Source organism: Lissotriton vulgaris, chromosome 1_1 (assembly GCF_964263255.1).
Source record: "Lissotriton vulgaris chromosome 1_1, aLisVul1.2, whole genome shotgun sequence".
NCBI classification, from domain to species: Eukaryota; Metazoa; Chordata; class Amphibia; order Caudata; family Salamandridae; genus Lissotriton; species Lissotriton vulgaris.
The window spans coordinates 1,272,915,507-1,272,927,839 of record NC_141685.1 but is presented as its reverse complement, the minus strand read 5'-3'; positions in this window follow the sequence as shown (position 1 = coordinate 1,272,927,839).

The window sequence follows — 12,333 nt, the reverse complement described above, 5'->3', positions numbered from 1 at the left end:
GCTGGACAGAGATGGAGTCTGGCCGCTGTAGGATGAGTGGGGGAGGTAGGTCTCTTCCTGCCGTCAGGAGGGAGACTCGCCCAACACCCAAGAGCCAGTCTAGCACGGAAGGGAGCAGATACTTTCCTCCTGCCTGTACTTTTTTTTAATGTATTTATTTGACTGGCAAACTCCATGGCGTCCAGGCATGAAGAAAGGAACGCTGTAATCCACGCAGGGAACGGAATCCACTGAAATGAGGCTTTCACGGAACTCATGAACTCGATTAAAATGGGCATTCATCAGTAGCCCCTGGTAGCGCCCGCACTTGAGATACCCTTGGATGTCTTTGGCAAAATGCCAGGGGATAGAGGAAGTTTCAACACGCCCCTTGACATTTATGACACCACAGGAAGTGACATCATATGGCCTTTGACCTGTATCTTCATGTCACATGACTTTAACCCTGATAGCATCACAATAATTGGCATTGCTGAAATTTCATAATAAATGCATGGTTAATGTAACTGCACAGCACAGATAAATGTCTGGTTTCGGTGGCACCCATGTCATGGTGTTGAAATTATGTTTGTCAGCAAAGGAAGTAATATTTGCCCTAAACTGTAGCAAGCAAAGTGAATGAGCGGAAGAATTATATAACAGGAGTATCGTGCTTCATTACATGAGCCAACAACACTTCTTCTAAAGAAGTCTAGGAGCTCTCATCCTGTCCCCGACATTTTTTTTTAAAACAAAACGGAGTCTAAAATTGAATTTTAAAGCACAATTTTCATAAACATTTGCTAAAAAGATGGAGCCTCAGAAAAGACACTTGTTAAATATTGAAGTCCTTCTTTGGAGTGCAAAACCAGTAAAATCTGTCGATCACCTAGGGTTGAACCCAGCGTCGGATTGGTAACGCGGGCCTTCAGGCAATGCCCGAGGGGCCGGTGTCCAAGTTCAGCTGTGGGCTCCTTTTTCGAGAAGTCTGGGGGGCCATTTGGGCGCTGTCTCTATTGCTCGAATACAGCAAGCGGCCCAGTGGGTGTCTGAGTGGCCTTTCTGGGTGCAGATGGGCGCTCATTACCTCCGTTTAGCAACAGGCAGAGGTATCACTCCCTTTGTCTCACTGGCAGGCCCATTAATGTGTGCACATACTGAGCGGGGCAGGGGGCCTGAGTAGAAGTGGCCTCACTTGTTTCACAAGTTTAAATTAACGCGTGCATTTTTTTTAAAAACCCACCACTCCTAAAGTTTTTTTTATAAGATTAAGCCAAAGCAGTGATTTGTGGAGTGATTATGCAAATGTGGGTCGATTTTTTTCGGGGGTTTGCCCGGGCCGATTTTTAATCCCAATCCAACCCTGGTTGAACCCCTAAATTATCTACCTCATATCTGTTGTTTTAAACTGTAACTACTTATGTTAAACTTTAACCGACCTCCTAATGTCAAGCGCTCTGATACCCACGGGTCTTGTCCGCGCTATACAAAACACTACAATAAATAAATAAATAAATACATCCATGGAGATACTAGAGGTTCCTAAGTGGACTGGCACCACAGGTCAGGGCACAGCTCCCAGTCTCTATAAAACAGGAAGCCGAGTGGTGCAACATGAGGTTTCCAAAGGGGAGTGGGATGATGTCCAGAGAAGGTATGATTATGTTGCAGACTGTTCCCAATATTGACCCAACCCCAACACGAGTACAATAAAGTGCCTGTGCCCAGTGGTTTGCATGTTCTGGATTTCACTCCCAAAAAATATCTCTATTTCCCCAAAGATTACATATACCAAGCTGCGTGCCAATCTCCTTTGTTATGGGAATACATTTTGTTAGTGCAACACATTGTCCTATTAGTACAATAAAGGAATCTTTCTATATATATGTTACCGAGAAGACCCATACTAAAATGGTTTAGGTTCACCATTATACGGTTTGTGAATGACGCTCCTCCAAGCAGCCATAACAAACATGTGGTACTAGAGGCAGGCTAGCAGGTGGTCCCCTGAGTTCTTGTCACTCGCAGCTCACTAGGTTACCACCATCCTAATCTCTGGCGCTTCCATATCTTGAAGACCACTTGTGCTCGGGCAAGCAGTCTTGTTGGACGGAGTGCTGACTCAGGATTCCTATTGTGGAAATACATCTCACCTTTTCATCTCATGGGAAATAGAGCTGGGATACCCATGAATCCCTAATGAGGAATTTTTGGGGGAACATCCTCTACGACGCGGATGTTACCCCGTGCTACCATTACAACGCGTCTCTTACAACGCAAGTCGTAACCACGACTTGCGCTGGAGGGCGCTCAAGGACAAGGAATAGTTAATTTACTATTCCAACACCTTCCCTACTATCCACGGGGACTGGTGTTGGAATAGTAAATTAAACTATTACTAAGTCCGCACCCTACAGTGCAAGTCGTGGTAACGACTTGCGTTGTAAAACACGCGTTGTAACGGTACGCGTGGTAATAGCCCGCGTCGTACCGTCATACATCTGAATTTTTGTTTACTTCAGTGAGATGACCTATGTGCGACAGGTTCTTCGAGGCGTGGGTAGAAGGCTCACTGTTTCAATGGAACCAAGCTGGACCCAAATGAAGAGCCCCAACTAGAGGCACCACTGGTCCTGGGTTGGGCGAGTTCTGGATTAGAGAGAAGCTGGCTTGGCAGGTTGGACTGGACTGTTCCTGCTGGAGCTGAGCTAAGACTGATTTGAATATGGCTAGGTCCAATCATAGGTGGCATGGTTGGTGAAAACACTGATGGCCTGGGATACGACCCTGAGTAATTACTTGTGGCTGAGATTAATGAAAGCATTTGACCCATCACATTTTGTTTTTTCCCCCAAATTAGGATATCCAGGACTGCGAGGAAGAAGGGATGCACCCAGCCTATACAATGTGTCTTTGTACTGCCCGAATTCCCAATCCACACAAATCTGGTGCTGGCCCAAGTAGTGACCTTCATTACTGGTCAGCTCATTGCTTGCAGCCCGTCTCTTACCAACGTGTTGTCTGCTCTGTCCAGAGGCATCCCATCTGTTGGGATCATTGACGGAAGAGGAGACTCAAGTGAGACTTACGACCCAACTGTACTACTGTTGTGACCCTCTTCATATCCTGTAGCATCATTAGAGGTGGGTGGCCATTCCCAGGCTAACGCCTTACAAAGAGGTGTACCCCACGGGTTGCTCTGCAGGACCATCAGAGGCTCCCTCCAGCACTCTCTGACATATTCTATCTAACTTAGCTACCAGGGGGTTGAGCTCAGGTTAATACAGTGACTTTGAGGGTAGCCCCTCATTGGGTTTGTGAGCATTTCTTGAGGTGGGTAGTCCACTCTCCCAACGCTCAAATATTAATCCAATTTTTTAAAGCCATAAACATAGACTTATTGAGGCACTAGCCTGATGATCGCCCAAACTCGGGGAGATGGCTGACCTTTTTGGCACTAAGGTAGACTAACAGAGTCACTCTAAGTGGCTTGACACTTCCCTGTCTTCTTAACCCCTTCAGCGCTGATGACAAAGCCAGCTCGTCATGGGTGTTACCTGCCCTGCGCTTATGACGAGCTGGCTTTGTCATGAACAATGGGGAAGTAGAATCTGCAGCACCCAGCGGGAAAACCCCTAGCAGCCAAGGTGTTAATATTAACAGGCAATGATGAAGCCTTTATCTGTCTGACACTAACACAGACTTACCAAGTGAACATCTATATGACTCCTAGATATTAAGGGAGTCATTCGATCTGCTTGATGGTAACAAAGACTGAGTACATCGCTAGAAGCTGGTGTTACAGTGTCAAGTGGGATGGCAGGACAAGGGTGTCTGCCAGCGGACCAGCTAAGGTTCTGTCAGCTCAAGCCCTACGCTTCTCCCGTGTGTCAATGGGGAGGGTGAACTACAAGTTTGGTGGTGCTTATGAAGCACCATTTTATGCCACTCCACCATACTCTAAATGACCACCTATCTCTGCAGGGTACACCAAGGGGAGATTGGGTTTGTGATATTCTACCAAATCCCTGCGTGAAGGTGAACACGATTTAAGATTCATTATTGGAGCAAGTGTCCCTGTTCCTTTGTCTATGTGTCATCTGGTCCCTTTTCCTGCCTCTACTCTAAGAGACCCTGCCCCTGTACTAGTATTCTTGTGTTCCCTGCCTGCCTACTTGTTCCCTTTCTGACCAAATGTGTCAACAGGAGTTCTATGTTCTTATTCTCGGTCTGCGTGTTTCACTGTCACCATCCTGCTCCAGAAGTGGTGTCTCCAATTCCCGGTGTATTCTGGACTGTATTACAGCGTATACCTTATGCTCCGGGGTAAGGTCTACCTGTGCTGGAGGCACTGCCTCTTTGACCCAGGCAGTGACCTTGAAGTCTCTCATTGTTCAAGTGCATTGACTTGTGCCCTGGTCAATGGGATAGGCATGTTTTGTGAGCAGTTATAGGTGACTTGGATCACTGAAATAATATCTACTACCAAAATATTGAGTTCCCATAATATCGATGAAAAAATATCGAGGGACATAATATCGACTTTCTATCTTCACTAAGGTAAGTACAAAAATATCGAGTTTAAAATATCGAGTGTTAAAAACATAGACTGTCAAAATATCGATTTTTTAATGTCTTTAAAGTAAGTTAAAACTATTATAATATTAAATATATTTAATATAAACATTGTTAAAATTATTAAATAAACGTAACATTATTACATAATTAATGTAACTTTAAAAATTAATAATAATATTACATAAATATATATAAATACATGTTATTAATAAAACATATAGAATATATTTACCGTAGCATAGCAAAAGGTTTAAATTTAATGTAACCACTCCAGTGGGTGCTACATTAAAGAGATCGTTGGATAGCGTAGGGGTAAAAATTACTATTCCCACTTCAGTGGGTACAAGAGTAGGGAAAGCGTTGGATAGCGTAGGGGTAAAATTTACTATTCCCACTCCAGTGGGTGCAACAGTAGGGAAAGCGTTGGATAGCGTAGGGGTAAAAATTACTATTCCCACTCCAGTGGGTGCAACAGTAGGGAAAGCGTTGGATAGCGTAGGGGTAAAAATTACTATTCCCACTCCAAAGAGTGCAACAGTAGGGAAAGCGCTGGCTAGCGTAGGGGTAAAAATTACTATTCCCACTCCAGTGGGTGCTACAGCAGGGAAAGCGTTGGATAGCGTAGGGGTAAAAATTACTATTTCCACTCCAGTGGGTGCTACAGCAGGGAAAGCGTTGGATAGCGTAGGGGTAAAAATAACTATTTCCACTCCAGTGGGTGCAAAAGTAGGGAAAGCGTTGGATAGCGTAGGGGTAAAAATTACTATTCCCACTCCAGTGGGTGCTACAGTAGGGAAAGCGTTGGATAGCGTAGAGGTAAAAATTACTATTCCCACTCCAGTGGGTGCAACAGTAGGGAAAGCATTCGATAGCGTAGGGGTAAAAATTACTATTCCCACTCCAGTGGGTGCTACAGTAGGGAAAGCGTTGGATAGCGTAGGGGTAAAAATTACTATTCCCACTCCAGTGGGTGCTACAGTAGGGAAAGCGTTGGATAGCGTAGGGGTAAAAATTACTATTCCCACTCCAGTGGGTGCAACAGTAGGGAAAGCGTTGGATAGCGTAGGGGTAAAAATTACTATTCCAACTCCAGTGGGTGCAACAGTAGGGAAAGTGTTGGATAGTGTAGGGGTGAAAATTACTATTCCCAATTAATTATTTTAAATTAATTACCAATTATTTTTTAATTATTTACCAATTAATAATTAATTTAAAAATATAATTAATTTACATAATTATTTAATTAAAATTAAATTACTTCTCACCCTATTCCCCTATGAACACACAACCCGCTACAGAAAATAAATTACTAAAAATTAATTATTTATCAATTATTTATTTTTAATTAATTACCAATTATATTTTAATTAATTACCAATTATTATTTAATTAACAATTAGATAAAATGTACATAATTAATTAATTATAATTAAATTACTTCCCACCCTATTCCCCTGTAAACACACAACCCGTTACAGAAAATAAATGACTAAAAATGAATTATTTATCAATTATTCATTTTTAAATAATTAACAATTATATTTTAATTAATTACCAATTATTATTTAATTAACAATTAGATTAAATTTACATAATTAATTATTTATAATTAAATTACTTCCCACCCTATTCCCCTATAAACCCACAACCCGCTACAGATTTATATTACACAAATATTAATAACTTACCTTATTTTCGATATTTTTGTTGTCTATATTTTATCTAGTCTATATTATGTCTAGTCTATATTTTTGATTCGATATTTTGGCTATTCTAGTCGATATTACTCGATATTTTTGTTGTCTATATTTTGTCTAGTCTATATTTTGTCTAGTCTATATTTTTTACTCGATATTTTGTCCAATCGATATTTTGGAATCGATATTATGTCTGTTTACCAGGTGACTTCTCCGCCCAGAGTTGTATTACAAGACCTTGAGACAGTATGCCTTTCGCGCACCCCATGCGGGTTTGGATGGCGTATTATTGGTGGAATGTTGGCGTACTCATGGACAGAATCTCTGCGGGCCTTCCAACTGACACAAGCATTCACTGAAGGAAGCTCTGCTTTCCTGACACTAGCACAGATCATGAAATCTCTCTGCCTGCAAGACTTTAGCACAGATTGAAAGAGTCCTTTAGTAGACCCGGCACTAACACCCACCAAGGTAGACCCTCTGAACACCTCACACTAGAACACTAGTGGAGAAGTGTGGCTCACCGGTTAGAGGAGGCAGACCCAGAAGCAGAGGTCGGCCCGGGACCAGGGTTCAATTCCCGACGTGGCAGGGTTTGGAGCCCAAATGTCCACGGACCTGATAATTCTCGCTTCGGTACCTACTTGAATCAGGGGTTCACGCTCTGCAACTCTGGGCAATAGCTTGCTCAATCTCCACTACAGCCCCCGCGGCTGTAGATGCCTGGCTTTCACCTTGGGGGTGTCCAGCTGGGCTATCCCACAGGGAAAAACCAGGACGGGTTCCCAAAAGCAAGCGCCGAGATACCCTTTGTGGTGATTGGTGCGCTATATAAGAAACTACATTACATTATTACTAAGCAGAGACAGTTGGTCTGCCTCTCTGACATTACCATAGATTGAGGAGTAAGTCTATACATGCCTGACGTAGGTATAGACAGAGGAAGCAATATCTACCTGCCTGACCTTACCATAGTCTAAAACCGTTAGTCTGCCTGGCAGCCTTTGTCTGAACCAATATGAATGTAATTGAAAAAAATCTCATATGTGACAAAGATCGAAAATAAAGCTAAAGCAGATATTAAACTATTAGCACATTGTGACTGATAACATGGACGAAGAAGGCTGGGTGTAGTGTTCAACGGAGGAGGTGATGTGAGTGATTCCTCGTAGGATTACAAGTAAATAGGATGCCGAAGGGTGTCCACCAAATGAGCAGTCTGCGAAGTCATTTTAGGAGAATTTTGAAATTGAAGAAAGAGAAACACTAAAATGAACGGTAAGGGAGAGGGTCAGGATCAGGGTGAAATCAGAACTTCCTTCACTATTCTCATTAATAAATAAATTCGGCCACATTGTAAATCTAACTAATTCAAACTAAGTGTAATTCTAAGAATAGATTTCAAACAATTAATCTCCATTTAGCATTAACTCAAACTGAGAAAGCCGTTCCCTTGCCTGACACAAACAGGTGCGTTGGAACATCTCTTATCTGTCTAGTGTTTGGTGGATCAAGAAAGCTCTTATATTCACCTGAAATATCACAGGCTGAAGAAAGGCTTCCTCTTACAAGGCACTAACGTCTTGTCATAGCAGGTAAAGCAAACACAGGGAAATCGTCCCCTCGCCTAAATGAACAAAGGCAAGGAAAATCCTTTTACCTGCACGGGCTAAGGGTGGTCTTCACATGTCCTCACACCACAGATTTTCTCCTCTGTCTGACAGGGACACCGAGCTGGATCTGTTCCCCGTGTTTCACAAATGCGCAGATCAAGGGATCAGGGTCGGTTTAAGGCGTGGGATAAGTGGGCAACTGCACAGGACCTCCAACTTCCAGGGACTCCCCAGGTAAACTGATCAACATGTGCATAATTATTTTTTGTTTCATTCTAAAACTGGGCAGCTCTTCGTGCCCATCCTTAATTCCCACTGCACTCAGGTAGGTGGAGGCAATGAAATTAAAAAGATTATCTCCTCTTACCTCACCACCTCTTCACTTCTGTCTGCCTATCTCTGGATCTCCCTGTTCCTGGCACTGTTTCTTCACCTTTCTCTCACTCTCTCACTGAGAAGCTTTATTGGAGAGTTCCCTTATATGAAAGTTTAAAGAATTCAATGCTGTTAGTCATCCCGAGAAATTACATTTATAAGATAATGAGTGAGCCCAAAGTATCTCTTGCCCAGGGCCCCAGAAATCCTCAAGATGGCACTCTTTCTCCTACCTGACAGCTGTATAGACAAATGATGCTCTCGCCCTACCTGACAAATGCTCTTTCTCCTGACTAAACCCTGCACAGACCAAGGAAGACACCCTTGCCTTAAACATGCACCGCATGAGAAGTTGATCCCTGGCCTGAAACATGCATAGATAGAGGGAGACATTTGAGGAGCCTGTCACCTACATACACCGAGGAAGGACTTCTTCCTGTTTGACCCATGCAAACTGAGGACATTCTTCAGCATCTGAAACATGCGGAAGAGGAGAGCTCTTCCCCACCGTACAACACATGTACTGCATGGTGGAGCTCTTCCACATGTATGACGTACACACAGACTGGTCTGAGAACTGGGGAAGCTCTTCTTCTTGCCTGGAACATTCACGGACCAAAGGAGCTCGTCTGAGTTCCAGCCCTTCCTGACATACGCACAGCTGAGGGAGGTATTTACCTAGTTGACACATGCACAATGAGTAGAATCAGCTTGCCTGACAGACACTAGGGGGCATATGTACACACCACTTGCGCCACTTTTGCGTCATTTTTAAAATGGGAAAAGTGACGTACGGGTGGCGCAAAGGGTTTGTAAATAAGCCCCTGGGAGTCTGCTATCCAGGACGGGGCACCATGCAACCCATCTTGTCTGAGTATGTTTTAGGATTCTTTTAGGAAACCAGACTAGGGTGACAGAAAGAAATAATAGTGGCAGGAAAAACCTTATTTTGCATTTAACATAGGCAAACATCAGGTAAGAAGGTTTTTTGGAAATTCAAATTATAATGCAATATTGTTTACCATCAGAAGGGCTAAAATTGGGTATCAATGGGTAATAAATACAAAGAAGTTCCAAAAAAGGGACCTCACAATATGCCATGTTCATGGCTCCTAAAATAGGTAGGATTTCATTGGTCAGTAAGGAACTCTTTCTGTGCATGCAACAGGTAAAAATACCTGTCCAACAGCTATATTTTGTAGGTGTCGCCAGCAGCCCAGTGTGTAGGTGAGCAATAAAGCAGGGGTCACATGGTGTGTCCCTGCATGTTTGTCATGTGCACTGAGACCCATGCTCAAGAATATCCAGAGATTTGATACATAGAAACTGAAGGTAGATGTTCCACAGAGCCAGGCATGGGACATTTCTTATTTTTTTTTTTATTTCCCAAAAATTTTATTTAGAAGATTTTCTAATACAGAACAGTAGTAATGCAGGGGGGGGGATATTTACAGCGGGGAGTTCTTGGAATCTTTCTGGTTACATGGTTGCCCCGAGTATACATAGTTATAGGCTGATTTGCCCCTGGAGGAGGTGAAAGAAAGAGAGAAAAGTGGAGGGGGGGGGGGTGAAAGGTGGATAGGGGGGGCATGGGACATTTCAGTTCCAACTGGTGCACAGTGTTAAATAAATGTGCACATAAATAAATATGCACAAAAATCAATTTACTTAGGAGCCGGCTGTCAGCATTGCCAAATGCTGGAATTGATGAATAATAGGGCTGCCTAATCGCGATTCCATCCTAGGCCTAATTTCTTAACCACCCTACACTTCATCTCTTTTACGCACTCTTGCAAATTTGTTCACTTTACTTTCTCCTTTTGTCATTGTTTTCCTAGCTCTCTCTTTGTCCATCTTTCCCCTTCATCTGCTTTTGAGTATCTTGCTCTGGACCAAAGTCTGATGACGGAAAATAATTTTGGGTCCCCAAAAATGAACATCAGTGCCCACCACCTGTAACCACTAACACAAATTAAAGACTGTGGGGCCAGAGCACATTGGATTCTGAGTGAACAGGTCGATGATTCCTCCCATCCTGTCTTTGGGCGACCGGATCAGTATGGGGTTTTCCCATACTGCCTTGACAGAATCCATCAGGCCCAATGTAAAAAGCAGGAAAGTGTCAAGTAGCTGTGCAGAGGAAGCCAATGGTTGAGCAAGAGAAGTGTTTTTCCCCAAAGGACAAGAACTGAAAGCAGAGGGTCTCAGCATCCATGGATATATGACTCTTGCAAAGTAGATGAATCCTTTAGAAAGAGCTTCATAAACTCCCTAAAAGTTATCACTCTTGTGAAATATTGATCCCTTTCTTAAGGTCTATTATAAACCCTGTGTCACAGTCAATGTGAGGAATGAAAGTCACTGGGCTGAGCTAAGCCCTAGACTGACCCATAACGATTGACCCTTGAATGGGGTTTAGAGCATTTAACATTAAGCCATCGAAGCATCATACATCTGTAACTTTCCGAAACCGGCTAGGAACCAACTGTAATTCCCTGAATGATCCACATAATACAAAAAACTCATTAATAATGTCTTCTGGGCTTCCTCCTCTAGGAAAGTTAGTTAGTAGTTCCTTCTTATTGCACAATACCAGATTGGTTAACAAACGTCCCTTGTCAATTATCTCCCATTTCAACATGACGGCCTTGTTTTTGGCCACTGTGAGTGGTAGTCAATTGGTTGCTCTATCTATAGGACCCTCCTCCTACAATGATAGATCGACAATAGGTTGTGATAACTGTGAGCAGTTTCTAAAACAGTGTAAACGGAGAGAAGCCCCAACATGTAAGAGGAAAACAATATAAAATCAATTGAACTACTGTGATTCCTACCAATGAATGTTGGCTTTAATACCGGGATGATAGAGAAAGAGTCAAGCTTCAACTGCAAGCTGTAGCTGCAGAGAAGCAAATACAAGCAGAGAAGAAAGTAAAGGAAAAGCAACATTGTGTTAGATCCCCCCTCCCCAGTCTGGTCCACAATCCCACAAGAGGCCAAGCTAGAGAGGGGCCAATGCCTAAGATTAAAATCTCACATTCATAATCATGATACCGGCCCATTTGGTCTTGTACAAACCCCTCTATTTTCCTGAATTGTGAGTCAACAATAACAGTATTATTCAAATCAAAATTGTTAGTATAAAAATTAATTGGTAAAAAACGTTGTGGTGCTACAATTGGAAATGCGGAGAACCCAGAAATCACCAGGCAACTTTCCCAGGGCATAATGACGAGATCAAAGTTAGCAAACCTCCCTTTGCTTTACCCAAGCATGTAGGGACAGTGGATATGAAATATGAGATAATAAAGCCATCTATATATTATGTTTCTTCAGCTCAAGTTCCCTGGCAATAAACATAGTCTAATCCTGTATGAAACTCAACCATTCCACTATATCCAACTTGGACCTGAGGCCTACTATATTCCATGATGCAAATTTAAGAGAAGTCTCAGAAGGCAAATGACCACTACCATCAAGAGTTAGAATACAGTGAGTGTCAGATATCAGTGGAGGAGAGGGGGGGTTGGGGGGGACAAACAAGCAAGCGTCCTCAACTTGCCATGGAACAACCTTATCCCAATGCATTTTACCGTCATTAGTAAATACATTTAAAGGTTTCCCAGCAGCAGGACTGTCTTTGCAATCTAAAGACTCATACTTAGCTAACACTGAAAATCTGTTCACAACACGGGATGTTGAAACGTGACAGTGCCTCAACGGACCTGCAGCTCCAGATCCCAGCGCCTTGACACCCTTATGGGTGAATAGTCACGCTTTACAAGCTTTTGACCTATTGATTGAGTGTTACGTACGTTCCCCCGTCTCATTGTCTTCTAGTCTGGGACAACAAAAATAACAAAGTGGGAGTGCCTCGATCCTGCTTTAGATCTGAGCTAAGGAATACAGTCTAAGTAGCAAATCATTGATGACAAATCAGTTCCTAAAACTAATCACAATACAGTCATTAGTATCACGTTTGGGCAAATTCCCTACCCAGGAAATCCTACACCCCATGGTTATCTCGCTATGCAGCGAGTTACTGATACCAGTTCTCCCTTTCAGCCAATGAGCAACCTTGTTAACCAGAG